The 27960-nt window shown below is 45.2% G+C and overlaps 1 long non-coding RNA gene across 2 annotated transcripts; it reads right to left on the reverse strand.

Moving 5' to 3' along the window:
• Nucleotides 1-315: 315 nt before the first annotated feature.
• On the reverse strand, nt 316-27929 carry LOC123568823 (uncharacterized). 2 transcript variants are annotated; one of them, XR_006692401.2, is made up of 3 exons: nt 27791-27929; nt 24447-24647; nt 316-8202 (listed from the first exon to the last, which is right to left on the reverse strand). It is a non-coding gene; the product is annotated as an uncharacterized lncRNA (long non-coding RNA). The 2 variants fall into 2 exon arrangements; XR_012421094.1 differs by lacking the exon at nt 316-8202 and adding an exon at nt 21766-21824.
• Between the last annotated feature and the right edge of the window lie 31 nt (nt 27930-27960).

The following is a 27960-nucleotide window of genomic DNA, read 5'->3' on the forward strand; positions in this document are numbered from 1 at the left end:
TCTATGCCAATTTGTGACCATTCTGGGCAAGGCTGAACAAGAATGTGTGTGTGTGTGTGTGTGTGTGTGTGTGTATACTATGTGTGTACAAAATTGGTATAGAGGGAAAAAAACTTACAGAGAAAGGACAAAATGCTTAATGTTCTCACCCAAGAAATGATAGATGTATGAAGTGATGGATATGCTAATTACCCTAATTTGATCATTATACAATAAGTGCATGTATCAAAACATCCCATTGTGCCCCACAAATTCGTACAATTGTTATGTGTCAGTTTAAACAAACACATAAAGAGACAGGACAAAACTCCCAAGAATCTGAAAATACTTTATTCAGGTGCAGGGCTGATAACTCCTCTTTTTTGGGGGGTTGGGGGGACAGTCTCACTCTGTCACCCAGGCTGGAGTGCAGTAGTATGATCTCGGCTCACTGCAACCTCTCCCTCCCAGGTTCAAGTGATTCTCCCGCCTTAGCCTCCTGAGTAGCTGGGACTACAGGTACAAACCACAACACCGGGCTAATTTTTTGTATTTTTAGTAGAGACAGGGTTTCACCATGTTAGCCAGGCTGGTCTTGAACTCCTGACCTCAAGTCATCTGCCTGCCTCAGCCTCTCAAAGCACTGGGATTACAGGCATGAGCCACCACACTCCACCTTGATAATTCCTTTTGAAGGTAAAAAGAATACAGAATAGTTATAACCTGGTGAGCAATGCGAGAAGCCTTGTCCACTGACTGGTCAGTCTGGAGCAGTGACTGGGGTCCCAGTGAGATTCCATTTGAATTGCTCTGTTTTTCATAACTTATAGACACTGTTCCAGGTTTCCTGACATTATAAATAAAGAAGAAAAGGGCCTTCTGAGAAGTCAGATTGTTTTTTAGCACAAAGACTATTTTAATCTCTCAGGCTTGGAACCCTACTCCCAAGGCTTGTGATAATGCCAATATTTGTAAAAGCATACTTTAGAAAATTTCAGAAAGTCATTTATTATGTCTGTTGCAGGAAATAGTGCTGGTTCGTGAAATATGGTTGTTAATATTTACTGAAGTCACTGAGTGAGAAGAAGCAGTTCCCTCTGTCTTTCTTCCCGCAGTTGCTTATATTAACTATGTCCCTGGCAGCTTCTAGACACACAGTGCAAGCTGTCTGTCTTCCCCTGGGTGGGCAGAGGGGAATGGGGAAGGGATGGTGGCAGAGATGGAGACCTCTTGTCGATGACAAAGGAATGGAAGGGGAGAGAGATGCAACAGACACGGCATTGGCAATGGCAACAGAACGAGGCTAGCCACAATGGTGGCATCAAAAGGCAATGGGGATGAAGAGAGGGGATGATGGTGGGGACAGAGATCAGAGAGGAGACAGGAGTCAGAAGGGGAATTAGGGGAGGGGAGGAGGAGATAAAACATAAACGAGATGAAGATGGGTACACATGGGGTGAAGGTGGTATGGGGGACGATGGTATGGGCATGATGGGGGTGACAGAGGAGATAGGCCTGAATGTTTGCTTGGATGGATGGGGAAGGAGAATGGGAAGAGATGTGAGTTATAGATGAATGGAATAAAAATAAGGGTAGAATGAGAACTGAGCATGTTGCAATGGGCATGGAGAAAAGACTCACTTATTCCTTCTTTCTCAAATATGTGGGGGGGGGGGGGCAGCTACTGCGCTCCAGGAACTATTCTAAGAGCTGGGGATACAGTGGCAAGTAAGACTAAGTCTCTTCCCTAATGAAACTTTTGTGGTAGTAAGGAAAACAGAAAACAAATTTGCTATATCATAATGAGAAGTGCTACAAATGAAAGTAAAGGGGGAAAAAAAGTAAAGCAAAAGAGAGTGATGGAGAACATCATTCTAGAAGGGTGGTCAGAAGAGACTTTTACAAAGAGCAGACACTGGAGCGGAGGAAAGTGAGATGGGAAGCCGGGCAGGTGCCTTAGGAAGGGCTCCCCAGGGGAGTGTAGTGGTGCTCAGGCCCCTCCTAGCCAGGGCTAGCCTCTCTGCTTGGGGAATGGATCTCCTCCTCTCTCAACACAAGGATTCAGTTCCTCAAGTGTTTCTCTTCTTTTGCCTCTCTTTTCCCTCTCTACTGGATCGATCTCAGAAATCCACAGAAATAATCTACTGTTATTTACCATATCCTTAAAAAGAAAATACTCTCATGGGCCAGGCGCAGTGACTTAGGCCTGTAATCCCAGTATTTTGGGAGGCCAAGGAGGGCAGATCACCTGAAGTCAGGAGTTCGAGACCAGCCTGGCCAACATGGTGAAACCCCTTGTCTATTAAAAATACAAAGATTAGCTGGGTGTGATGGCAGGCACCTGAAGCCCCAGCTACTTGTGAGGCTGAGGCAGGAGAATCGCTTGAACCCAGGAGGCAGAGGTTGCAGTGAGCCGAGATCACACCATTGCACTCCAGCCTGGGCGACAGAGAGACTCTGTCTCAAAAAAAAAAAACCTCTCATGATCCTAACTTTCCCTCCAGCTCACACCCATCTTACTGTACCTTTTTACAGCAAACCGAATTGTCTACACAACTAACTCCAATCCCTCTCTGTCCTTTCTCTCTTGAACATGCTCCAGTAAGCTTTTGCTGACACCATTTCCTGACACTGCTCTTGTCACCATCATTAATGACCTTCCTCTTATTAAATCTTATTCACTCAATTCTCAGACCTCTGCTTACTCGATCTTTGATACAACTAATCACTTCCTCCTCCTTCAAACCCCTATTTCTCTAGGCTTCCGGAATGCTACATTTTCCGATTTTCCTTCTACATAACTACTGCTTCTTTCTCCGGCTCTTCTCTCCAGCCTTTTAATATCAGAGGCTCTGGGGGCTCCTGGGTCTCTTCTATTTTCTTTTCACATTTATATCCTCAGTGCCTGCATCTACTCTTGTGGTTTTATTTATATTTATTATTGTTAAGATTATTATTTTAGAGACAAGATCTTGCTCTGTCACCCATACTGGAGTGCAGTGGTGTGATCATAGCTCTCTGCAGCCTTGAATTCCCAGGCATCCTCTTGCCTCAGCCTCCCCAGTGGCTAGGACTACAGGCATGTGCCATCATGCTGGCCAATTTATTTATTTACTTTTTGTAGAGACAGGATCTTGCTATGTTGCCCAGGCTGGTCTCAAACTCCTGGCCTCAAGGGGTCCTCTCACCCCTCCCAAAGCTCTGGGATTATAGGCATGAGCCACTGCAGCTGGCCCACTCTTGTGGTTTTAAATACCACCTACACACTGATGACTCACAAATGTGCAGCTCCAGCTCAGATCAGTCCCCTGAATCCAGACTCTAATACCTGACTGGATTTCTAAGGGGCATTTCCATTAACACATCTAAAACTGTCCTTCTTATCTTCCCACCCAAACCCACTCTTCTCACTATCTTCCCATCTCAGTGCAACTCCTTCCTTCCAGTTGCTCAGGCAAAATACAAAAAAAAACCTGGTTTCCTTTCTTTATTCTCTCCCCACACATCCAAATCCATCAACAAGTCCTGTTGTATCTGCCTTCAAAATATGTTTAGAATCTTACCAATTCTCACCACCCATCATTACCACCCAAGTCCAAGTCACCATCATTACTTACCCAGTCATGATTGTCCCCCCGCACCCCCCCAAAAAAAAACAGTAGGAGGAAGAGGAGGGAAAGGGCAGCCCAGGTGGCAGAGGGGAGCAACAGTGTGATGGGGGTGGAGGGGAAGCTCCGGGTAGTTAAATACTACTGGAGCGGAGAGCAGGTAGCCAAGAGTGAGGAGAGCTATGCTGAGGTGGTGTCAGGAACCAGAATGTGGGAAGTCTGGAATGTCACCCTAGGAGCTTGGATTTATGCTGAGCCAATGAGGACCCATAGAAACTTCACCACACTGGCTTCAGCATGGAAAATGGGCTGAGGAAGTAGAGATGGGGAAGCCCAATAGAAGGCAGTTGTGACCTGCCAATTGTAACGGTGCCTAGGACAAGGGAGGTGGCCATGAAAATGGAGGGAAGTGAGCAAATGCAAGCTTTTGAGGAAGTAGAGCCAACAGAACTGTTGGTTGTGGGTGAGGTCATAGGACAGAAAGGCTTGAGCTTGGGGCCTGAGTGGATGAAAATGCTTCTCACTGACACAGGGAAGGCTGGAGAAGGAAGGGTTCATGGGGGAGATAAGGCATCAATTTCGGACTTAGTGAATTTAAGTACCTGAAAGAGTTCATGGTTGGATATAAAGGCCTAGAGCTAAGGCGCCAAGGGTGAGCTGGGAAGATATTTAGATGTAACCTAAGTGTAGACAGTGACTGAAACCTAAGTGTAGACAGTGACTGAAACCTAAGTGTAGACAGTGACTGAAACCTAAGTGTAGACAGTGACTGAAACCTAAGTGTAGGCAGTGACTGAAACCTAAGTGTAGACAGTGACTGAAACCATAGGAGGAGTGAACTGTGGAGAGGGAGAAAAAAGACCCAGCTCAGAGCTCCAACAACACGAATGTTTCTAGGAAGAAGAACCTTGAGGAAGTCAGGAAGGGAGGGGAGTAAGAAGTGGAAGGGAACCAGGAGAGCTGTTTGAGAATATAGTTGACTTCTGCTGAGAGGGTCACAGCTGAGCATGAAACACGCCCATTGGATTTATCACAGTGACACTCATTGGTGACCTTGGGGGGAGCAGTTAGGACATGATGGTGTCTGAAGCTGCAGGGGGTTGAGGAGTAAGAGGTGAGGAAGAGGTTTGACCGCAGGGCTGAATTAACACCTTTAAAAGATTATGGTTCCCATCCTCCTACAAGTAATACAAAATGAGTTTTTTTATTTTCAAAATAACATAAAAATATATAAATGTTAAAATTAAAATAAACTTTCTAAATTATTTTAATTGCAGTTAACTTACTTGCACACTTGTATTGAAAATAACTGTCCTTCCCCTGTTCAATAATGCTTATTTGCTGTGTTGTCCTTCTTTGTTGGTGCCTCAAGCATGTGCTTTGTTTGTCTATTTGGTAATCCTGTAGTGTTTGGCTCTGATAAAGACAAGAGAGGTAGGAGGCTCACTGGAGCCCAGGAGTTCAAAGCTGCAGAAAGCTGTGATCATGCCCCTGGACTCCAGCCTGGGCAACAGAGCAAGACTCTGTCTCAAAAAAAAATAAATAAATAAAAGTCGAGGGAAAAGGGAGAGGTGAGAAAATGGGGTAGGATGGTTTTTCAGCCATAAAAAAGAAGGAAATCATGTCTTTTACTCCAACATGGGTGGAACTGGAGGCCATTATCCTAAGTGAAATACCTCAGACACAGAAAAACAAATACCATGTGTTCTCTCTTATCAGTGGGAGCTAAACAATGTGTACACATGGAAGTAGAGTGTGGAATGACAGTGGAAATTCGGAAGAGCGAGAGGGTGGAGGGGGATGGATGACGAGAAATCACTGAATGGGTTCAATGTATGTTACTCCAGTGATGGATCCACCACAAGCCCTGACTTCACCACTATATAAAATATCAATGTAACAAAATTACACTTGCGCCCCATAAATGCATACAAACAAAAAATCACTTAAAAAATTAAAAAGGAAGTTTGGTAGAGGGAGATTTGGGGAGTTTTTTAAATAATGGAGGCTTTATCATGTTTATAGGCTACAGACAAGAACTAATTGACTTAGAGACTAAAATGCAAGAAAGAAGGATGAATCAATAAAACCAGAGGGTCAAAGGTGCCCCCCCCACCCCACTTTGCAGAGCACAGAAGGGATGGGCTGAGGGTGTGGCGTCCAGATTCTGCCCTCCCCTACCCATAGGCTACTGGAGGCAAAAGACACCCACTGAGCATAGCAGCCACAGAGACAGGCATTGCTGAGGCTGGGGCAGGAGCGGATGCTAAGGCTAGACAAGAGCAGGGAAAGGAGAAAGAGGAAGTTGGCACCTTTTGGACTGGAACATGGCATCCTGACCCAGGTCACAGGGTGCTTTCCCACCAAAGCAGCAAGGGGTAAAAAATAGACTCCGTCTTTCCCTCAGCATCCCCCAAGGTGAGGACTAGGGTGATATGGTGTGGATGTTTGTCCCCTCCAAATCTCATGTTGAAATGCGATCCCCAGTGTAGGAGGTGGGGCCTAGTGGGAGGTGTTTGGATCTCGGGGGTGGATCCCTCATGAATGGCTTCGTGCTGTCCTTGTAATAATGAGTGATTTCTCACTGAGTTACGAGAGATCTGCTTGTTTAAAAGAGCGTGGCGCCTCCTATCTTCTCTCTCTCTCGCCATGTGACACACTGACTCCCCTTCGCCTTCCACCGCAATTGTAAGCTCCCTGAGGCCTCCCCCGAGGCAGATGCTTCCTGTACAGCCTGCAGAACCATGAGCCAAAATAAACCTCTTTTCTTTATTAGTTACCCAGCCTCAGGTATTTCTTCATAGCAAAGCGAGAACAGACTAACACGTAAGGAGAGAAGGAAGGCCAGCTAGACTGGGGTGGACCCCTCTGGCCAAGGCCTCCTGCCCAGGAAAGCCCTTCTCCCATGCTGATCCCCCACCCCCATCCCGCCAGGAGGTCTCCTATCCATCTCCTGATAGGACGTGAGGACTGGAAGACCCTGTCCTGAAATGTCTCCCACCCAGACCTGCCTCAGTTTGCAGACTTTTACTTGCCCGCATGAGTGATCATTAAAATACACATTTCTGTGAGGGGAGGGGGAGACAAGCCCTGACCCCTGAGAGGAGGCATGTGGCTGTGGGAGGGGAATAAAGGCAGAAAGCAGAGGTAAGGATTCTAAGGCCACTTGGCTAGTGGTGACCCCAGAAAGTCTATGTAAAAGGGCACAGGGTCGCAATTGTGTTACAACAGGGGATGGGCCAGGGGACAAATTATTTTTACTCAGATTAGGCATTTTCTGCATGGCTTGGGGGAGAATGAGGAAGGGTGTTGAGTGTCTAAACTCTCCACAAGCTCCCGTTCGGTGCCACTCTGGAGTAAACATAACCCCAGATTGTGGCCCTGGAGAATCATGCTGGCAGAGCAAGGGTTAAAGCTTCCTGTGAGGGCAGGGGCCAGCCCGCCTGTGAGGCCAGAATGTTCCAGTCCAGACTGAGGCAGGCAGCTTGGGAAAAACTGCCCACCACCTAATGAATCAGATACCACGTTAGCTTGAGGTCAAGGCCAAGGCCGAAGGGGAGGGGAAGGGAGGAGGCTGCTGACAGAGAAGTTTGGTTCTCTTTGCCCCAGGAACAGGGAGGTGGCAGGGGCTACATAGTAACTGGAGGGCCCTGCCTCAGGAGCTCCCCCACTCACCCTACTCCTGGCTGGAACGTCCTCACTGCAGTGAGATTTTTCCCGTAAAGAGCACCTCAAGGTGACGTGCTCAGGACTCAGAACCTGGAATGAGACGCTGAAGAAAGGGGCTGGGCGCAGTGGCTCATGCCTGTAATCCCAGTACTTTGAGAAGTGGGCAGATCACTTGAGGTCGGGAGTTTGAGACAGCCTAAACAACATGGTGAGACCCCATCTCTGCCAAAAATACAAAAATTACCCAGGTGTGGCGACATGCACCTGTAAACCTAGCTTCTCAGGAGGCTGAGGCAGAAGAATCACTTGAACCCAGGGGGCAGAGGTTGCAGCAAGCCGAGATCACACCACTGCACTCCAGCCTGGGTGACAGAGCAAGACTCCAACTCAAAAAGAAAAAAAAAAGTGCTGAGGAAAGGGCTTGGCCTGTCCTTCTCATGTCCAGATGGGGAAGAAAGGTCAGTGCTGCCTGAGGCTCAGAGAACCCAGACTTGTGCTTCCAGGGTACACAGGAAACACAGACCCTCTCGGTTTTGCTCCTCCTGTCCTGCTGTGTCCCACCTCCACCCAATTCTGATCTGGCCCCAGGTTATCCCCACCCTTCCCCCATGAGGTCTGGGTGGCATTGGTTCACCGTTGGTGCTCTGCCCTGGTCAGTGCACCCTGCCTCAGTCGCTGTGGGAGTTAGCCGCTCCTTCTCTAAATAATTACATGTTCTCAACCAAATGGAGTCAACTCCTTCAGGAAGTTCTGCACCCTCTCTGGGGTACAAAGGGCCATCCCACCAGCCTCAAACGGAAACAAATTCTGTGGTATAATTTATGCTCCAATGCTCCCTGTGGGTCCAAGCTGAAGACAGTATCCACACACTTGCTTAGTTTTCTTCCTCTGTTCCATCCTGCTTCTCTCCCACCTCTTCTTCTGATAGGACTGCTCTCATAAATCACTGAAACAAGAATATTCATATCAGACTCTGTTCTCGGGAACCTGACCTAAGAGCCTTCCTTATATTACTCATAACCAGTATCACCCAAGATGCCACATCAACCACAACACATTGTCTCAAAATTCAGCTTTATCTAGTAACTAATACCTTGTGATACATCCCTTTCTGTTTAAACAGAGTATTGCAGTTTCTGTTGTCTGCAACCAAGAACCTTGACCAGTAAAATGATTCACACCAGAAATGGTTGCAGCAACCATCACTCAAGGGAGTGGGAGTCTGACCTAGAAGGGGACTTCTTGACCCAGCTGAGTTTGAAGGCAATGAAGATTCTCATAGCATTAGAGGATTAGACATTATATATTGTTTGTTTTAAAAAATAATATAATAAAAAATGAGCTCAACACTCATCCCAAGAGTTAAATGTTATCGATCACTTAGTTCTATCCATGCCTCCCCAAGAGGTAACCACTATTTGAGAATGTCGTCTATGTAGATGCCTACATGAAATATGGTTTTGTTTTGCTTGGTTTTGATCTTTATAAGAAGAGTGATCTTCAAGATTTGCTTTATTGCTCAAAATTATGTTACTAAGATTATCCATGTTGTGGCATGGAAAGGAATATCATTCATTTTTACTGCTGTGTCACATTCCATGTGTGAGCACACCACAGTCTATCCAGTCTGTAGTCGACAGGCACTTGAATGGTTCTTTGATTTGTGCTCTTACATATAGTGCTACCGGCTACACTCCTGTCAGATGTCTTCTGATATACCTGTGCAAGAATTTCTCCTGGGTATATATCCAAGAGTCGAATATGTGGGTATGTTCAATAACACAAGATAATGACAAATTGTTTTTCCAGATAGACACCAACCATTAATGTATAAGAGATATCACTGACCAATATTCTCTTTAGAAAGTTGGCCAGGCATGATGGCTCTTGCCTGAAATCCCAGTACTCTGGGAGGCTAAGGTGGGAGGATTGCTTGAGCCCAGGAGTTCAAGACCAGCCTGGGCTCATATCAAGACCCCATCTCTTAAAAAAAAAAGTATTATCATACCCCTTAATTTTTCGTTTTTTGCAGGGGAGGGTATTTGTTTGTCTGTCTGTTTGTTTGTTTGGAGAAAGGTCTCACTCTGTTGTCCAGGCTGGTGTAGAGTGGTGCGATCTTGGCTCACTGCAGCCTTGACCTCCCAGATCAAGCAATCCTCCCACCTCAGCCTCCCAAGTAGCTGAGAACACAGGTGCATGCCACTATGCCTAGCTATTAAAAAAATTTTTTTTTGTAGAGACGGGGCTCTTACTGTATTGCCCAGGCTGGCCTGGAACTCCTGAGTTCAAGTGATTTTCCCACCTTGGCCTCCCAAAGTGCTGGGATTATAGGTGTGAGCCACAGTGCCCAGCCCATACTTCTTAGTTTTTGCCAATTGAATGGATGTAAATGGTATCTTATTCTAGACTTAAGTTTCCCTGATTATTAACAAAGTTGAGTATTTTCCATCCATTTACTGCCCATTCATGTTTCCTTTTCTGAAGGAAACTTGCAAATTTTTCTATTGAATTACTTCTATATTTCTTACTATTTTATAGGTGTTATCTGCACATACTAGATACAGTTGTTGATTATACACATGTTATAAATATCTTCTTTGCTTGTGGCATGTATTTTTATTTCTTCTAATGTATAATAAATAAACAGAAGTGATAGAGCTATTAAGGATTATTTTAGGCTGGGCACAGTGGTTCATGACTATAATCACAGCACTTTGGGAGGCCAAGGCAGGGGATCACTTGAGGCCACAAGTTTGAGACCAGCCTGGGCAACATAGTGAAACCCCGTCTGTACTAAAAATACAAAAATCAGCCAGGCGTGGTGGTGCTCAACTGCAATCCCGGCTACTTGGGAGGCTGAGGCATGAGAATCGCTTGAACCTGGGAGGCGGAGGCGGAGGTTGCAATAAGCCTACGTCGCACCACTGCACTTCAGCCTGGGTGACAGACAGAGACTCAGCCTGAAAAAAAAAAAAAAAAGATTATTTTTATTCATATTATGAATACTATTATGCCAATAATTTTATGATATAATATAATCACTAGTATTCTGGCTTGTGTTACTTAAGTTGTTATAAACATCTCTCTCTTTTTTTTTTTAGACAGAGTCTCACTCTGTCGCCCAGGCTGGAGTGCAGTGGCGTGATCTCGGCTCACGGCAACCTCTGCCTCCCAGGTTCAAGTGATTCTCCTGCCTCAGCTTCCCAAGTAGCTGGGACTACAGGTGCACGCCACCACACACTAATTTTTTGTATTTTTAGTGGAGATGGGGTTTCATCATGTTGGCCAAGCTGGTCTCGAACTCCTGACCTCGTGATCCACCTGCCTCAGCCTCCCAAAGTGCTGGGATTACAGGCGTGAGTCACTGTACCTGGCCTATAAACATCTCTTGACCTTAAAACAATATAAAGTTCTTCTAAAGATACCTAGTTAGCACACTTTCTCATTAAAATTGCATTAACTTTCAATCTATTTCCATATTTTTTGAAAGTTCTTAGTCATTGTTTTTGTGTACACAATTAGCAGCTTTCAAATAATCATTAATTATTATAGCACTTTACTCATGAAATATTAAATACACATGTATACCTCAAATGACTAATAGAATTTTGGCATATAAAGCCAAGGACATTTTCATGATTCTGTATCTTGAATGGTTACCTCTATGTGAAAGTGAATATTCAGATATTAACAATAAATTCACATAACATGGCGTGGTTCATTTACTGATATTGTTATGTTGATAAGATATGACAGAAATCAACACAGTCATGATCATGGATCACACACAGGTTCAGGGATGTCACAAGTGATACTGAAGAAGGTATTTGGCTATTTAACCTTGTAAGGGCTAGAGCCAAAGTCATAGTTGAATAGCAGATGTGAGCCAAATACTAAGTCCACAACTAAGCTTTAGTGCATCCCTAATATGAAATTCTTCGCAGTCTACATCATAAAATTATTTATATCTAGGCTTCTCTATGGATTTGCATAGAAAGTGTCTAGAATGATAACCGACAAATGTTGAAGATAATTGTTAGGGGGTAGTGGCGTTTGGGGCAATTGAAAAAGCTTTTTCAGTACTTTCTGTATTAATTATTATAATAAGCATATATCTTTTTATGAGAATTTAGTCAATAATCTTTCCACAGTAACAATATCAATAATTACAAATACATAACAATAAATTTTACTGGTTTTTCGCTTGTTGCCATGTTTAACATATTATGCCTTCCTTGTCTTCCAGCTAACTTATCTCATTCATTTTTTCATTTGGCTGAAGTGTTTCCTCTCGCAGTTAGTTTAGGGAGGGTACATAGGCAGTTGTGCTAGGTATTCTCCATGTGCCTCTTTTGGTCCACTTTCCACTCTGCTGTGGCCCAGCACTGCCCTGCTGCCCTGTGGCCCTGCTAACCTTGTGAATTGCATCAATCCTCCCTGCATCCTAACAGCATTCAATCCAGAGTTGGCTCTGGCTTCCCTAACCCCTTCTCGGAGGCATCCAACACAAGCACAAACTCAAGTCTCCCTTACTAAGATGGTCCCAAGATTCATGCATTCTTCCCGCTGCAGCAAGCCAAATAAACCTAACTTTTATTAACTACAGGTATGGCCCTCACGGTCTTTTTGCTCATAGATTTTGACATACTATACAAACTCATTCTTTCTGAATCTGTGGTTGAAGAAAATAAAATTGCCCATAAAAAGCAGAGTGTTATTATTCTCAAGCTGTGTCTAAATCCCATAAGCAGAGTCAGAATATATCCAACTGATTATTTTAAAAAAAGAAATCAGATGGCAGCTGCCCAAATCTAATGATTAATGATTTCTGGAGCAGCCCAGCTGAAGAGTACTCCCAATATCATAGAAGAAACAGCTTGGTTCTTTCCTTTCTTACAATATGCCTATGAGAAATGTCAAATATAGGAGAAACTTAGGCTGCATCTGACATAAAGACCTGACTTAGTAACAACACTTAATGATTGGCATCTATATTTTTTTTCCATTTTACTGGGGTATAATTCAGATACAGTAATAAGTACAAATCAACTTTAAATACATATCCCCCCATGTACTCACAACCCAGATCAAGAGTAGAGCAATTCCAGCACTTCTGAGGACTCTCCCGTCCCCTGCAAGTTAATACCACTCCCTTGGGTAGCCCGGTCTGGCCTCTTACCACTATAGGTTAGCTGCACCAGTTTTCAAACTTCATAAAATTGCAGTCATACCGTGTGTATTCTTTTGTATCAGACTTCTTTTTTTTCTTTCAATCAAAATTATGCAGGGTTCACCCATGTTGTTTTATTATCAGTACTTTGTTCTTTCTTATTGCCACGTAATATTCCACTGGATGAGTACAACACAATGTACCCACCCATTCTTCTGTTGATGGACGTTGGGTTTTTCCAGTGTAAGCGATCATGAATAAAGCTACTATGAACATTCTCGTACTTGTACTTGCCTTCTGGTAGACAGAAGCACTCATTTCTGTCGAGTATATAGCCAGGGATAGAATTGTTGGTCATAGAGTGTACGCATGTTTAGCTTTAGTAAACATTGCCAAAGTTTTCCAAAGTAGCTGTATCAGTTCACATTCTCACCAGCAATGTAGGAGGGTCCTCATTTTTTCCCGTCCTTGACACGGAGATATATGATTTTTTTTTTTTTTTTTTTTTTTTTTTTTGTGAGATAGGTTTTTGCTGTGTCACTCAGGCTGGAGTACAGTGGCGTGATCAGGGACCACTGCAGCCTCAAACTCCTGGCATCCTCGTATCACCTCAGCCTCCTGAGTAGCTGGGACTATAGGCATGCAACACTACACACGGCTTCTTTTTAAATTTATCTTTTTTTTTTTTTTTTTTTTTAATAAAGATAGGGTCTTGTTTTGTTCCCCAGGCTGATCTGGAACTCCTGGCTTCAAACCATCGTCCCTCCTTGGCCTCCCAAAGTGTTGGAACTACAGCATGAGCCATGGCACTCAGCAATATGATTTTTAAAGGACTGAGAAATAATGCTCTGATTTTTAAATTTGAGGGGTTTGTGTAGATAGATATAGATATAGGCATAATATAAAATAAGAGCTGCCTGACTACTTGTATATTTGATCTTAATAAAATAAAAATAAGTTATCTAAATTCAGTTTTAGAGTAAAAAATACATTCAATTACAATTTTGATCATTTCTCTTGGGGGAAGAATGACTGACAGCATCAACTGCTTGGAAAGCACGTGGAACTTCTTGAGACAATGGGTGTTGGTGACACAGTGCGGGCAAACCCCAAATTGGGGCTTAGCCCAGGAAGGTCCTTGGCTTCACTCAGGAAAGAATTCAAGAGCAAGTCAGTGGTAGAAGAAAACAGCTTTATTGAGGTGGCAGTGTGGCGGTACACCTCTATGACAGCTCCTGCAGAGCAGTGTATACAGAGTAGCAGCTCAGGGCAGTTCTACAGTTACATTTATACCCACTTTTTTTTTTTTTTTTTTTTTTTTTTTTTGAGACAGTCTTGCTCTGTCACCCAGGCTAGAGTACTGTGGTGTGATCTCAGCTCACTGCAACCTCTGCCTCCCAGGTTCAACTGATTCCCCTGCCTCAGCCTCCAAAGTAGCTGGGATTACAGGCACCCACCACAACACCTGGCTAATTTTTGTATTTTGGGTAGAGATGGCATTTCACCATGTTAGCCAGGCTGGTCTCAAACTCCTGACCTCAGGTGATCCACCCACCTGGACCTCCCAAAGTGCGGGAATTACAGGCATGAGCCACTGCACCCAGCCTACACCCATTTTTAATTACATGCAAATTAAGGGGCAGATTATACAGAAATTTCTAGAAAAAAGGTGATAACTTTCAGGTTGTCAGGTCATTGCCAAGGAAAGAGGTGGTAACTACAGGGTGTTTCCCTAGCAATGGTAAACTGACATGGCACTGGTGGGTATGTCTTAGGGAGAGGTGATTTTGCCTCTTCTCTGTTTTAGCTAGTCCTCAATCTAGTCCAGAGTCTAAGTCTCACCTCCAGAAGTGAGTCCTGCCTCCTATCTCATTCCCCCCTCAGAGATTAGATACTCCTCTTTAATCTTAAAGGGACTACAGAAGGTTGGAGGTCTACCTCCTGTAACCGTTTCATGCTGAGTTTATGGATGCAGGCCCTGTCTAGCCCTGGAGAAGTAGAAATCTCTGGATACCTGATCTAAGGGGCCCAGAGGCAGGACACTTTCATTCTCCAGGTGAGTAGGCAGGTCGAGTTGGAAGCCTTGTGCCAGGATTGTCTTTACCTGGAACTGTTGTAATAGAAAACAAACTTTACTAAGAGGTTAAACAAGCAAGGGCCAAAGATTAGTAATAACAAGACAGCTATCAAAGGTCCTAGGAGAGGTAAAAGCCAGGTGAAACTTGGGAAGGCACTTTTGATAGTTGGCCAGATACAGTTGGGATTAATGCCCTGGTTATAGCTACGTAACCAGGTAGCTTGCTCACAGATCTTTTGAATGTTAACTTCAACTGTCCAGAGTTGTTGATGTATGTGCAACAGGTTTCAGTAGTAACTGCGCAGACTCTACCTTGTTCAGCTAGTAAATAATCCAGTGCTAGTCTGTTATTGAGAACTACATTTGCCAAAGAGTCTAGGGACTCTTGAATCCCCTTTAATGCCTGACCTCTATTGGTGGCTAAAGATTCTAGGGTTGGAGTCAAGTTCTTTAGGGTTCTTTAAGGTTCACGTTCTTTAGGGTTGACTAGGGGTGAGTAGATAAGCAAAGCCATGCTAGGGCGCTGCTAGTCCTATTGCTGTCCACATTCCTTACAACTGAATTAATCCAATTGCTCACTTACTTCTGGCGTTCCTGGGTCTTATGAGGTTAAAGACCATGACCCCTGGAGGGGCAAGGGTGGCCAACATACGTTCATCTCTGTTCCAAGTTTCATTCTTTTTTTGAGGCAGAGTCTTACTCTGTTGCCCAGGCTGGAGTGCAATGGTGTGATCTCTGCTCACTGCAACCTCCGCCTCCCAGGTTCAAGCGATTCACCTGCTCAGCCTCCCAAGTAGCTGGGATTACAGGTACTTGCAGCAAGCCCGGGTAATTTTTGTATTTTTAGTAGATGGGGTTTCACCATGTTGGCCAGTCTAGTCTCTAACTCCTGACCTCAAGTGGTCCATCTGCCTTGGCCTCGTAAAGTGCTCGGATGACAAGTGTGAGCCACCACACCCAGCCTATTCCAAGCTTTTTATATACAGAAAGCTAATTCTAAAAGAACAGGTGGCTTCCTGGGGAGTCAGGAGTGGTTATGGGGTGTGAATTCTTCCCACTCATGGCCACAAACAAAATGAGCCTGGGGGGGATACAAACAGAGGCCCTAGGGGGTGCGATGTTTATCCTCTGCTGCCAAGTTGGGTCTCTAGAGGAGATATTTTCCCCCTGTTCTAATGGGAGTGGTCAAACAATCTTTGTTTTCCAGAAGGAACAGTACTCCCACCTTCCCAGATTGGGCAGTTGTTTTTCCCTTGTATGTTCTGATCCAGGAGAAGGCACCATATATGGTCTCCTCACTGACAAGTGGAATCCCATTTACCTCACTGCAGCCTGGGGAACTTGGCAACTAGATTTGGATCAGAGTATCGCAGGGAAACGTCTGCTTTTGTGTCACTAACACAGCAGTGGGTGCAAAAGCTAGAATCATTAGTGCATTGGAGATATGGATACCCAACTTCCCAGGTCAAGGTAATAGTGGCAGGAGTTGGGGGGTGATATTCAGGTGGAATTGGAGGGGAATCAGGAGGAGAGTTTCACTTAACAAGTAGGGATTTGGGTATTTGGGGATCACTGTGGCTAGTTAGGAGATCTGGAGAGATGGCCATGAAATGTTCTGGGTAGGCCAGAAGGTAGAACTCTCTACCCTGGGAATATGGATGACAAATCCAGCAACCATGAAGATGATTCCCTGAGGCTATAATTTTTTTTTTTTTTTTTTTGAGACGGAGTCTCACTCTGTCGCCCAGGCTGGAGTGCAGTGGCCAGATCTCAGCTCACTGCAAGCTCCGCCTCCCGGGTTCACGCCATTCTCCTGCCTCAGCCTCCCGAATAGCTGGGACTACAGGCGCCCGCCACCTCGCCCGGCTAGTTTTTTTGTATTTTTAGTAGAGACGGGGTTTCACCATGTTAGCCAGGATGGTCTCGATCTCCTGACCTTGTGATCCGCCCGTCTCGGCCTCCCAAAGTGCTGGGATTACAGGCTTGAGCCACCGCGCCCGGCTGAGGCTATAATTTTTGAAATATTTACTATAGGATTATGTTCCCACCTGCACCGGATCAGGGTAATTAGGAAATCAAACAGGATTAATAGTGACAACATGGTGTCCAGTTGGGTCTTAGAGTGGCCTCTACACCCAACAAGGACAAATGAGGTGTTTCCCGGGAGGTTGGCTAAAGCAACAGAAAAGAAGGATTACGATCAGGAAGAAGATAAAAATTATTACTCCTGTTCCCACCCACAGCATCACGTTACCACCTCTGGCTGAGGGTGGATTCTTTTAAACAGGCAGCAGAGGTCCTCCAAAGGCTCACAGATGTGGGTCATGGGGGCTTCCTTTTGTGCTGCAACTCATAAGAAACAGGTTTAACCTGGACAGGTGTATCAAACTAGTTATATTCTGAAGTTTAATAGCAGCAGGTATACTCAACAGCACCTGATACAGCCCTGATCAATGTGTAATTGATCGTTGGAGGATTCTTCTTTCCAAGTTTTTACTAAGACTAAGTCTCCTGGTTGATTGTGGGGGTTAACTATTTCCTTTGTTGAAGGGAGCAATATTTTGTCTCCATAGGACTTGGAGGGCCTTTTGAACCCAGCCTAAGTTGATAATATGGGTGAGCATTCTATGTGTCTCTTCATCAAACAGGAGGTCTGAAGTTAAAAAGGGCCTCCCCAGAGCTTGCAGTGAGCCGAGACAGCGCCACTCAGTCTGCGACAGAGCAAGACTCTGTCTCAAAAAAAAAAAAAAGGGCCTCCCATAAGTCATTTCAAATGGACTGTTTTAGTGTTCCCTTTGGAGTCATCCTTACATATAAAAGGGTGACGGGAGGCAGGGTGTGGTGGCTCACGCCTGTAATCCCAGCACTTTGGGAGGCTGAGGTGGGTGGATCACGAGGTCAGGAGTTCGAGACCAGCCTGACCAACATGGTGAAACCCCGTCTCTACTAAAAATACAAAAATTATCTGGGCATGGTGGTGCCTGCCTGTAGTGCCAGCTACTCAGGAGCCTGAGGCAGAAGAATCCCTTGAACCTGGGAGGCGGAGGTTGCAGTGAGCTGAGATCACACCACTGCACTCCAGCCTCGGCAACAGAGCAAGACTCTGTCTCAAAAAAAAAAAAAGAAAAAAAAGAAAGAAAAAAAAAGGTGATGGGTAGGAGAGAAACCTAGGCCTCTGAGGTCTCCTAACAGAGCTCTGCTAATGTCCTTTTAAAAATACGATTAGTTTTTTTCTACCTTCCCCAAGAATGGGGTCTCCAGGAGGAGTGAAGATGATAGGTAATGCCTAAGGCTCAGGACACCTGCTGGGTCCATTATCACTCTGCAGACTTTTAGGTAATCAAAACCTTGGGATGATCTCTTTAAGTAGGAACTGACACTTCTAATGCCTTTTCTGTTCTTATGGGGAAAGCCTCTTTCCACTCGGTGAAAGTGTCTGTAAACACTAGCAAATATTTCAGTCCCCTGTATGGTGGCATCTGAGTAAAATCTATTTGCCAATCTTCCCCATGGTATGTTCCTTGATGTTGTACAGGAGTGAGTAGGGATAAGGGTATGGGCAGCTTCCTGGGTCATTACCGGCATAAAGTTCACAGGCCCTGGTGACCCACTTCACAGCCTGGAATAATTTCTTTCCCAAGAAGATTTAAGAAACTAATTTGAATAGGGAGCCCTGTCCCAAATGTGAGGAGTCATGGGAATACTTAATTATTTTCCATTGCTCAGCCTCAGGGAGAAAGAGTTTGTTGTTTTCTAGCAATCATCCTGAGGGATCCTTCTGTAAGCTTTTCTATTATGTCCATTTAATTTCCTCAGGGGTATAGTGTGGTGCTGCTGACATGGGCGGAGTACCTGGCATTAATGCAGTGCATGGGAATACTGGTGTCTCCTTAGCTGTGGCTTTAGCTGCTCTGTCTGCCGGAGCATTTCCTCAAATAAGCGAGGTGTCTCCCTTTTGGTATCCCCGGCAGTGACTAACTGCTACCTCCTTTTCCCAAAGGAAAAGGACAGCATCTAAAAGTTCCAGGATCTCTGAGTGATGTTGTATGGGGGATCCCTTAGCTGCTAATGTTCTCCTTTCTTTTCATATGGCAGTATGAGCATGGAGCACCAGGAACCCATATTTGGAATCAGTGAGTATATTGACCGTTAAGTCTTTTCCCAATTGCAGGGCTCTGATTAAAGCAATTAATTCCACTTTTTGAATGGAAGTCTAGGGAGGCAAAGCTTTTGTCTCAATGATCTCTTATTGGCTAACCACTCATAACCTGTCTTCCTCACCCCTCATGCATAAAGCCACTCCCATTTATAAACCACCCAACACTGGGGTTAGGCAGGGGCTCGTCTTTGAGATCAGGCCTGCTAGAGTAGGTCTGTTCTACGGTTTCCACCCAGGAGTGAATGAGTTGGGGATCTGTTTGTTGGGACATGAAGCCCATCAACAGAGTCGCAGGGTTTAAAACTTTGCCTACTTTAAAAGTAACAGCTGGGTGTCAAGCAGAAGGGCTTGATATTTAAGTAAGTGACCTCCTGTTAGCCATTGGTGTCCTTTTGTCTCTTAGGTTCCCTATACTTGGTGGTGGGTCATGACATCTAATTGTTGTCCCAAGGTGAACTTAAAACTGGCCTCTTCTACCAATAGAGCAATGGTGGCCACAGCTTGCAAGCATCCTGGGCATGCAGCTGCCACCTGGTCTAGCTGTTAGAAAAATAAGCCACTGGTCTGGGACTATTCCCGAGCCTTTGAGTTAGGATGCCCAAAGCTGTCCCTTGTTTTTCAGCCACATAAAGCCATAAAGTGAAAGGTTTTTCTAAGTTAGGGTGTCCCAAAGCAGGAGCTGTTCCCAGCTTTTCTTTTAGTGTTAAGAATGCCTGTTAGCAGGTTCCATCCCAATTCAAAGGCTCATGATCACTCCCCCTTAGAGCTTCACAGAATGCCTTTGCTCTAAGCTCAAACCCGGGAATCCAGATCAGGATTCCCAAAAAGACTATTACTTGCTTCTTAGTCTGAAGGGGCTGGAGTGCCAGGACGGTCTCTTTTTGCTTCTGAACAAAAGTACTTGTCTCCGGAGTGAGCACATACCCCCAATATTTAGCCTTTTGCATAGAGATCTGGGCCTTGTTGGGGGAAACTCACTATCCTCACTTTCCCAGAAAATTAAGGAGCTGAATTGTGTTCCTGTCAGTCTTCCCTAGTGAGGCTGGAGAATAATAGATCATCTACATATTGCAAGAGGGATCCATTAGTTAACTGTAGTTCCCTTAACTCTTTGGCCAATGCATTGCAGAAGAGATGGAGGTGGTCCCTAAAACCTTGAGGGAAGGACTGTCCAGCTAAGCTGAGATGTGGCATCAGTGTCTGGATCAGTCCATTTAAAAGTAAAAATGTACTGGGAGTCTGGGTATAAAGTTATACAAAAGAAAGCATCCTTACCATGAACCAGTGAGCATCTTCAGAGACATGGGTAAATATTGCGCAAGGATTGGGAACTATTGGGTGGACTGGGACTGCTGTCTCATTAACTGCTCTCTGGTCCTGAACAAATTTATATTCCCCATTTGGTTTCTTTACAGGTAAAATGAGGGTATTACATGGGGACTGGCACAGGATTGTAGGAATCCAAACTTTAGGAACTTTGTTAGTAGGGGCTGGATGTTATTCTGAGACTTGGGTCTCAAAGGATATTGTTTCTTCCACATGTAATTAACACTGGGTTTTAAAATAACCTGGAATGGGGGTACATCAACAGCTCTAGCAGGAACTTCCATGACCCAAACAGAGGGGTCTACTTGAGAAGCAATATGTGGTGGGAAGAGCATCTCCTTATCCGTGTTGAGGTAAGCACTTAGAGCTAGAAGTGTCCGTTCCCAGCCTGTTGCCTTCTTATGAGGCACTAGAAGTTGAACTGTGGCCTATAATTGGGAAAGTAATTCTCTCCCCAGTAGAGGCACAGGACACTCAGGCATAAGTAAAAACCTGTGGGAAAATGTATGGTCCTCCAGGGTGCAACCAAGGGAGTGGGTAAATCTCCTAATTTTGGGCTGGCCATCAATCCCCATTACTGTACAAGAGCAGGAAGACAGTGGCCCTGAGAAATGGGTTACAACTGAGTAGGCTGCTCGCATGTCCATTAAGAACCCAATATTTTTGCCTGCTGTGTCCAGGTTTACCCAAGACTCCTCTATGGAGATGTTAAGGTGTCCAGTAGGAGTCGTAGAGGACCGCAGGCCCCATCAGTCCTCTGCTCTCTTGGTCACTATGGATCTGGGTGTCTCAGACTCCCCTTTAAGCCTGTGACAGTCCTTCTTCAAGTAGCCTTCTTGTTTACAAAAGGCACACTGGGCTGGGCACAGTGGCTCAAGCCTGTAATTCCAGCACTTTGGGAGCCTGAGGTGGGTGGATCATGAGGTCAGGAGATCAAGATCATCCTGGCTAACATGATGAAATCCCAGTCTCTACTAAAAATACAAAAAATTAGCCTGGAGTGGTGGCGGGCGCCTGTAGTCCCAGCTAATAGGGAGGCTGAGGGAGGAGAATCGCTTGAACCCAGGAGGCAGAGGTTGCAGTGAGCCGAGACTGGGCCACTGTATTCCAGCCTGGGTGACAGAGCGAGACTCCATCTCAAAAAAAAAGCCGGGCACAGTGGCTCACGCCTGTAATCCCAACACTCTGGGAGGCCGAGGCGGGCGGATCATGAGGTCCGGAGACCGAGACCATCCTGTCTAACACGGTGAAACCCCGTCTCTACTAAAAATACAAAAAAATTAGCCAGGCGTGGTGGCGGGTGCCTGTAGTCCCAGCTACTTGGGAGGCTGAGGCAGGACAATGGCATGAACCCCGGAGGTGGAGCTTGCAGTGAGCTGAGATCACGCCACTGCACTCCAGCCTGGGCGACAGGGCAGGACTCCATCTCAAAAAAAAAAAAACAAAAAAAAACAGGCACACTGATTTGATTTTGGCCTAGAGTCCAGAAAGCAGTGGGACTCTCATCTGAGCATCCCAGACACTGATCTTCCCACATTTTCCTAGGGTGGGTAACCTTGAAACAGCTGAGGGTCTAAAGCAGCCACTAACAATTGTACTTTTTTGGCCAACTTTTTGGCTTTTGCCTCTTCGCCTGCCTTGTCCCTATTGTTGTAAACCCTAAAAGCAATGTTTAAGGGTTGGCTCACGGGGGTTTGAGGCCCCATTGCTATCTTTTGTAGCTTCCTCCTGATGTCGCGCAGATTGAGTGATAAAATGCACACACAGGAGAACTCACCTTTCTGGGGAGTCTGGGTCTGCATTAGCATATTTCCTGAGTGCCCCAAGCAAACTGTCCTGAAATAGAGCAGGATTTTCATTTTTGTCCTGAGTTATTTCTCTCACCTTGTCATAATTGACTGGCTTAAGCACACACTTTTTCATGTTAAACAAATTAGCCTATGATTTCTGCATTTAAGATCTTGAAACCTGTCTAGTAATCCAATTGAGAGCCTAGATCTGGAACTGCATCTCCTCCCACATGATATGGCATGGCCTGCGTCATGAGTGGCTACTCCATCTGCATGTTCACGGGCAGTAGCTAGAATTCTTTGTTTTTCCTCTACAGTACAACAAGTACATAGTAATATCTTCATGTCATAACAAGTTAAATCAAAGAATACGGTCAACTTAATAAACTCCTCTACAAACTTCCCTGGATCCTCTAAAACACAACCAAATTTTTCCTTGCATAAAGCCAAATCAAACATGGAAAAAGGCACGTATCTTGTGGTTGCTCCTCCATGCCTGTCACAATGGACATACTTCTCACAATGGACACAGGTCCAATTTTGGCGGCCGATATGGGGCCCAACTCCTGGTAGTACCGGTTGGGTTTACTTCCTCTGGCAGCGGGGGACATGGGCCAGAGCCCCCTGGATAAAGGGCAGGGATGCCTGCTGACTTTGAGGTGGAATTCTGCACTAGAGAAGTGGTGGCCCCCCACTCAGAACTAGGGGACTGGAGAGGCTTCAAGTGGGGACACAGGCCTCATAGGGGAACAGCTAAGACAGGGTCATCTACAATACGGTGTGCTTCTGGGTGGCTGGGAGTACCATGAGCCAGACACATTCTACCGCTAGCCCTTAAGTTAGGATCCTGGTAGATGGCCAGAAACACCTGCACGTAAGGAATTCTTCCCGTTTTCCTTCCTTTTTACAAAACAAATTCTAATTGTACAATATCATTAGAACATAAAGAATCGTGAGGCCAGGTGCAGTGGCTCACGCCTGTAATCCCAGCACTTTGGGAGGCCAAGGCGGCCAAATCACCTGAGGTCAGGAGTTCGAGACCAGCCTGGCTAACATGGTGAAACTCCATCTCTACTAAAAATACAAAAAAATTAGTCGGTCATGGTAGCCTACACCTGTAATCCCAGCTACTTGGGAAGCTGAGGCAGGAGAATTGCTTGAACCAGGAGGCAGAGGTTGTGGCAAGTCGAGATCTTGCCACTGCACTCCAGCCTGGGCAAGAGAGTGAGACTCTATCTAAAAAAAAAAAAAAAAAAAAAAAGAATCCTGCCTAGGCCACATCTGTTGGTTTGCCAATTTGTATTGAACCCACACATAGTTGCAACAGAAAATAAATTTTTTCTTTTTCAATTTGTCTAATTTGAATTTACTCCAATTGCCTAAAAGACACCCTCACGTCAAGTCCTTCAGGATGCTCGCTGCTGCCCCATGTCTAGTAAGGCTCTCTACGGGGGTTTTAGTGACCTAAGCTTAGCAAATGCCTAGTTACTTTTCCCTTTTAAATTCCCACTTTCTACAAAGAAGGTGTAAATATAGACAGCAAGGTGTAACAAAAGTGGATTATAAGCTACAAATGGGCAGTAGAATGTTGGCCTAAATTCCACAGAGAGTTTAGGCAGAAAGAGGCTAAACAAATGGTGACAGTGGAAGGGAGGAAGGGCGGGGGTAAGTAGCATTGCCCAAGGGGAGACCTCAGGGGCCCTGACTGCCAGAGAACCTACCTAGTAGCAGAGACCAAAAACTGTTGAGGTGGCCACCTTTCTACTGCTGTTGGTGGCTGTCCACCAGGTCAGGGGCCTGGGAACGCTCAGTCCCCTTCAACCAAGAGGGCTTCAGCAAGGCAGTTACGCAGTTACAAGACAGCACACAGGAAGAGGTCTGCAACTGGCTATTAGGAAAATAATAACTTCTAACTTCAGAGCAGAAAAAGGCGAGACCAAGATTTCCCCAGGGGAGAATTAGCTTTTTCTACCTTACCTGAGGATTGAGGTCTCCAAGAGTAAAGATGACAGGTAATGCCTAAGGCTTAGGAAACCTGCTGGGTCACTTTAGCTGTGAAGGAGGGTCTGTTATCACTGAGCAGACTTCTAGGTAACCCAAATCTTGCAATGATGTCTTTAAGTAAGAATCTGGACCCTTCTAATGCTTTTTTCTGTTCCTGTGGGGAAAGCCTCATCCACTCAATGAAAGAGGGAATGTCAACACCGAAAACCCCAGAGCATTTTCAGCAATATCAATGCTGAAAAACCTGGAGTGCCTGAGTGTCAACCAACGAGGGTCCCCTCACCAAATGCTGAAGAGCCCAGGGCACCGGGGGGTGGCCAACAGCAAACCTCAGGCCAAGCTGGAGGTCACAGAACAACACAACAGGAGGCCTTGCACAGCCAAGTGTCCTGCCTTCAATCATTCCCCAAATATAGTCAACAGAAAATCAAAGTGAAAACTAAGACTGCCAACAAAACATACATCTTAGGACTCAAAATAAAGCAACTGGTGGAGCAATAAAATGGAGTCAGAAGGGAAACAATCAGGGAAAAGGGTGACAAGGACAAGGAAGTGCTTCAGGGTATCCAAATGATGAGAGACTTTTAACTGACCTCTTAGCCAAAGGCTTTTCAATTCCTTAGCTTACCTGATGTTATGGGGTGGGGGCAGGCAAGACACTCACCCATCCACAGCAGCCAAAACGGTGGGGACCAATCTTCCACATGGCACCCAGGTGAAGGTCTCTTCAGGATCCCCCAGCTTAGGTGGGCTCAGCTGCCATGGTGGGAGGGTCCCACGTGAGGACTGATAACCCTCCAGCCTGCTGGTTCCCACATGAGGCAGCAGCAATATGGCCACTAGCCTGTCTGCTTGGCTCTACCACCTGCCAGGGAAAATGATGGCTCTAAAAGGAGCCTTTGGTTAGTGTTACAACTCTTGCAGCCTCCATCACTGACTGCTTCTCTATTTCTTGCCATCTCTCCACTTGTCATCTTGCCAATCACTGTCGCTTGCCATCTCTCACTGTCTCTCACTGTCTTGCCAACTGCCATCTCTCATTACCACCTTGCCAACTGCCATTTTTTTCTCTGTCTCTCATGCTGTCGTCTTCTCTCTTCCGCCCCATGTTTGGTGCCATGTTGCTGCAAGGCAGGTGAACCTTAGGGCTTTGCCCAAGAAGATTCTTGGTTTTGCTCGGGAAAGAACTGAAGAGTGAGCCGACGGTAGAAGAAAACAGCCTTTTTTTTTTTTTTTTAAGACGGAGTCTTGCTCTGTCGCCCAGGCTGGAGTGCAGTGGTGCGATCTTGGCTTACTGCAAGCTCCGCCTCCTGGGTTCAAGCAATTCTCATGCCTCAGCCTGCTGAGTAGCTGGGATTACAGACACATGCCACCACGCCCGGCTAATTTTTGTATTTTTAGTAAATAGTTTCACCATGTTGGCCAGGCTGGTTTCAAACTCCTGACCTCAAGTGATTTGTCCACCTTGGCTTCCCAAAGTGGTGGGATTATAGGTGTGAGCCACTGCAGCCGGCCAAGAAAACAGCTTTATTGAGGAGGCAGTGTAGTGTTAGGGCTCTGTGACTGCTTCTGTAGAATAGGCCTACCCCATAGGCAGTGTGTAGACAGTAGCAGCTCAGGGCAGCTTGGCAGTCATATTTACGGCCACTTTTAATTACATTCAAATTAGGGGTGGATTATGCAGAAATGTCTAGAACAAGGGTGGTAACTTCTGGGTTGTCGGGTCATTGCCATAGAAAGGGGTGGTGTCCAGTTGTTGCCAAGGCAATGGTAAACTGACATGGCACTGGTCGGCATGTCTTATGGAGAGGTGCTTTTGCCTCTTGCTAGTGTTTTTGCCTTTCAGCTAGTCTCAATCTGGTCCAGAGTCCAAGTCCTGCCTCCTGCCTCATTGGCAGTGGTGTGCTGGTAATTATTTTACAACTGGCTAAGAAAGAAACTCTGATTTGTAAAAGTTGCCAATTTCTGTGGTGTAAATAACTTTTATCATTGCTGAACTCACACATTGCTGGTGGCAGCATAAATTGACACAACCACTTTATAAAACCATGTGATGCTATCTACTAAAGGTGTAGATAAGATGTGCACATGCCAGGAGACAGTAACTGTACTCCAAGATGTACAGTATTTCTCGGCTTAACTGGACATCCTGAATCACCCCAGGCACGAATCCAATTCTGTTGGGAGAGTTACTGGCTATGCGTTCTTTTCCTACTTAAGTCACCTTAGTCTACTCCAAAAGATACACATTATTTGAAACTGAAAAGCTAGAATGGATAAATTATTATATATTCATGCTATGGAATAGTATACCACAATGGAAATGAACAAGCTGCTACTACACATAACAACACAGATAAACCTTATAGATTGAAAACAATATATAGGCTGAGTGTGGTGGTTCACACTTGTAATTCCAACACTTTAGGAGGCCAAGGCAGGTGGATTGCTTGAGTCCAGGAGTTAAAGACCATCCTGGACAACATGGTGAAACCCCATCCCTACAAACAATACAAAAATTAGCCAGGCATGGTGGCACATGCCTGTAGTCCCAGCTATTCAGGAGGCTGAGGTCAGAGGATTGCCTGACCCTGGGAAGCAGAGGTTGCAGTGAGCTGAGACCGTGCTACTGCACTCCAGCCTGGGTGGCAGAGTGAGACCTTGTCTCAAAAAGAAAAGAATATATACTGTGTAATTCTAATTATATGAAGTTCAAAAACAGGCAAAACTCCTCTATGTGGTTAGAAGTTAAGCTAGTGGTCACCTTGGTGGGGGCAGAGGACTGGGATTGGGAGGTAGCACAAGAGAGGCATCTCTGCTGGATGGTTATTATTATGAACTAAACTCTGAACAATGCCCCCCAAACTCATGCATTGAGTCCCTAATCCCAAATGTGATGGGATTAGGAGATGGGGTCATTGGGAAGAAATTAGGTTTAGATGCAGTCATGAGGTTAAGGTCCTCATAATGGGATTAGTGTCCTCTAGACCAGGGCCTGGTTCGGTGGCTCATGCCTGTAATCCTAGCACTTTGGGAGGCCAGCACGGGCAGATCACGAGGTCAGGAGATTGAGACCATCCTGGCTAACATGGTGAAACCCTGTCTCTACTAAAAATACAAAAAAAAAAAAAAAAAAAAAATGAGCCGGGTGTGGTGGCGGGCACCTGTAGTCCCAGCTACTCGGGAGGCTGAGGCAGGAGAATGGCGTGAACCTGGGAGGTGGAGCTTGCACTGAGCCGAGATCATGCCACTGAACTCCAGCCTGGGCAACAGAGCTAGAATCTGCCAAAAAAAAAAAAAAAGAAGAAGAAGAAGAAGAGACCAGAGCTTGCTCATGCTCTCTCTACACTGTGAAGACACAGTGAGAAGGCAGTCATCTACAAGCCAGGAAGAAAGCCCTCACTAGAACCCAACTCCGCCAGCACCTTGATCTTGGACTTTCCAGCCTCCAGAATTGTGAGAAATAAATGTCTGTTGTTGAAGCCACCCAGTCTGTCCCATTTTGCTATAGCAGCCCCAGCAGACTGAGACAGTTATGTTTACATAGATGTGTTCAAGTTGTGATGACACATTAAGCTATATGCTTATGATTAATGAATTTTTCTGTGTGAATGATTTATTTCAATAAAAAGCTTATTAAACCCAATGCACTGCGTGCACACACAAAAACAAAGAAAATGAGTCATTATCAGAATAAATCAACTTTGCAACACCTCTAACTTGTAAGTAAATGTTACTGTGTTCAAAAATTAAACAAATTATACTGTGGCCAAATACACAGAAAATTTCACCAAGAGAAACTTAGGTTAATAATAAAACAATGTATTTATGTACTTAGGAGAAGCCATCCAAACATAAAGAATATTTCCTAAAGCCCCAAATATTCATTTGTAACCAACCAGCTTCAAATCCAATCATATCAAAGAAAGCCTCCAGCTCAAAACACAAAAAGAGTGCAGCACCTTCTCCAAAGAAGAAAAACACACATTTTAAGACAAAAATACTCACCATTAAGCAGAAACCTCTGACTCATCTGTTCTTATCTTCTTTCCCATAAAGCCCTTTCATTTCCCCACTCTGACAAAAGCGTCCTTTTAGCTCACTGTGGGTAGGAAGTCTCATGGTCCTCTGTCTGCTCTGAGTGAATGAAGGGGATCTGTGGAATCAGTATTTCTCAG

The sequence above is a fragment of the Macaca fascicularis genome, chromosome 1 (assembly GCF_037993035.2).
Source record: "Macaca fascicularis isolate 582-1 chromosome 1, T2T-MFA8v1.1".
Taxonomy (NCBI): domain Eukaryota; kingdom Metazoa; phylum Chordata; class Mammalia; order Primates; family Cercopithecidae; genus Macaca; species Macaca fascicularis.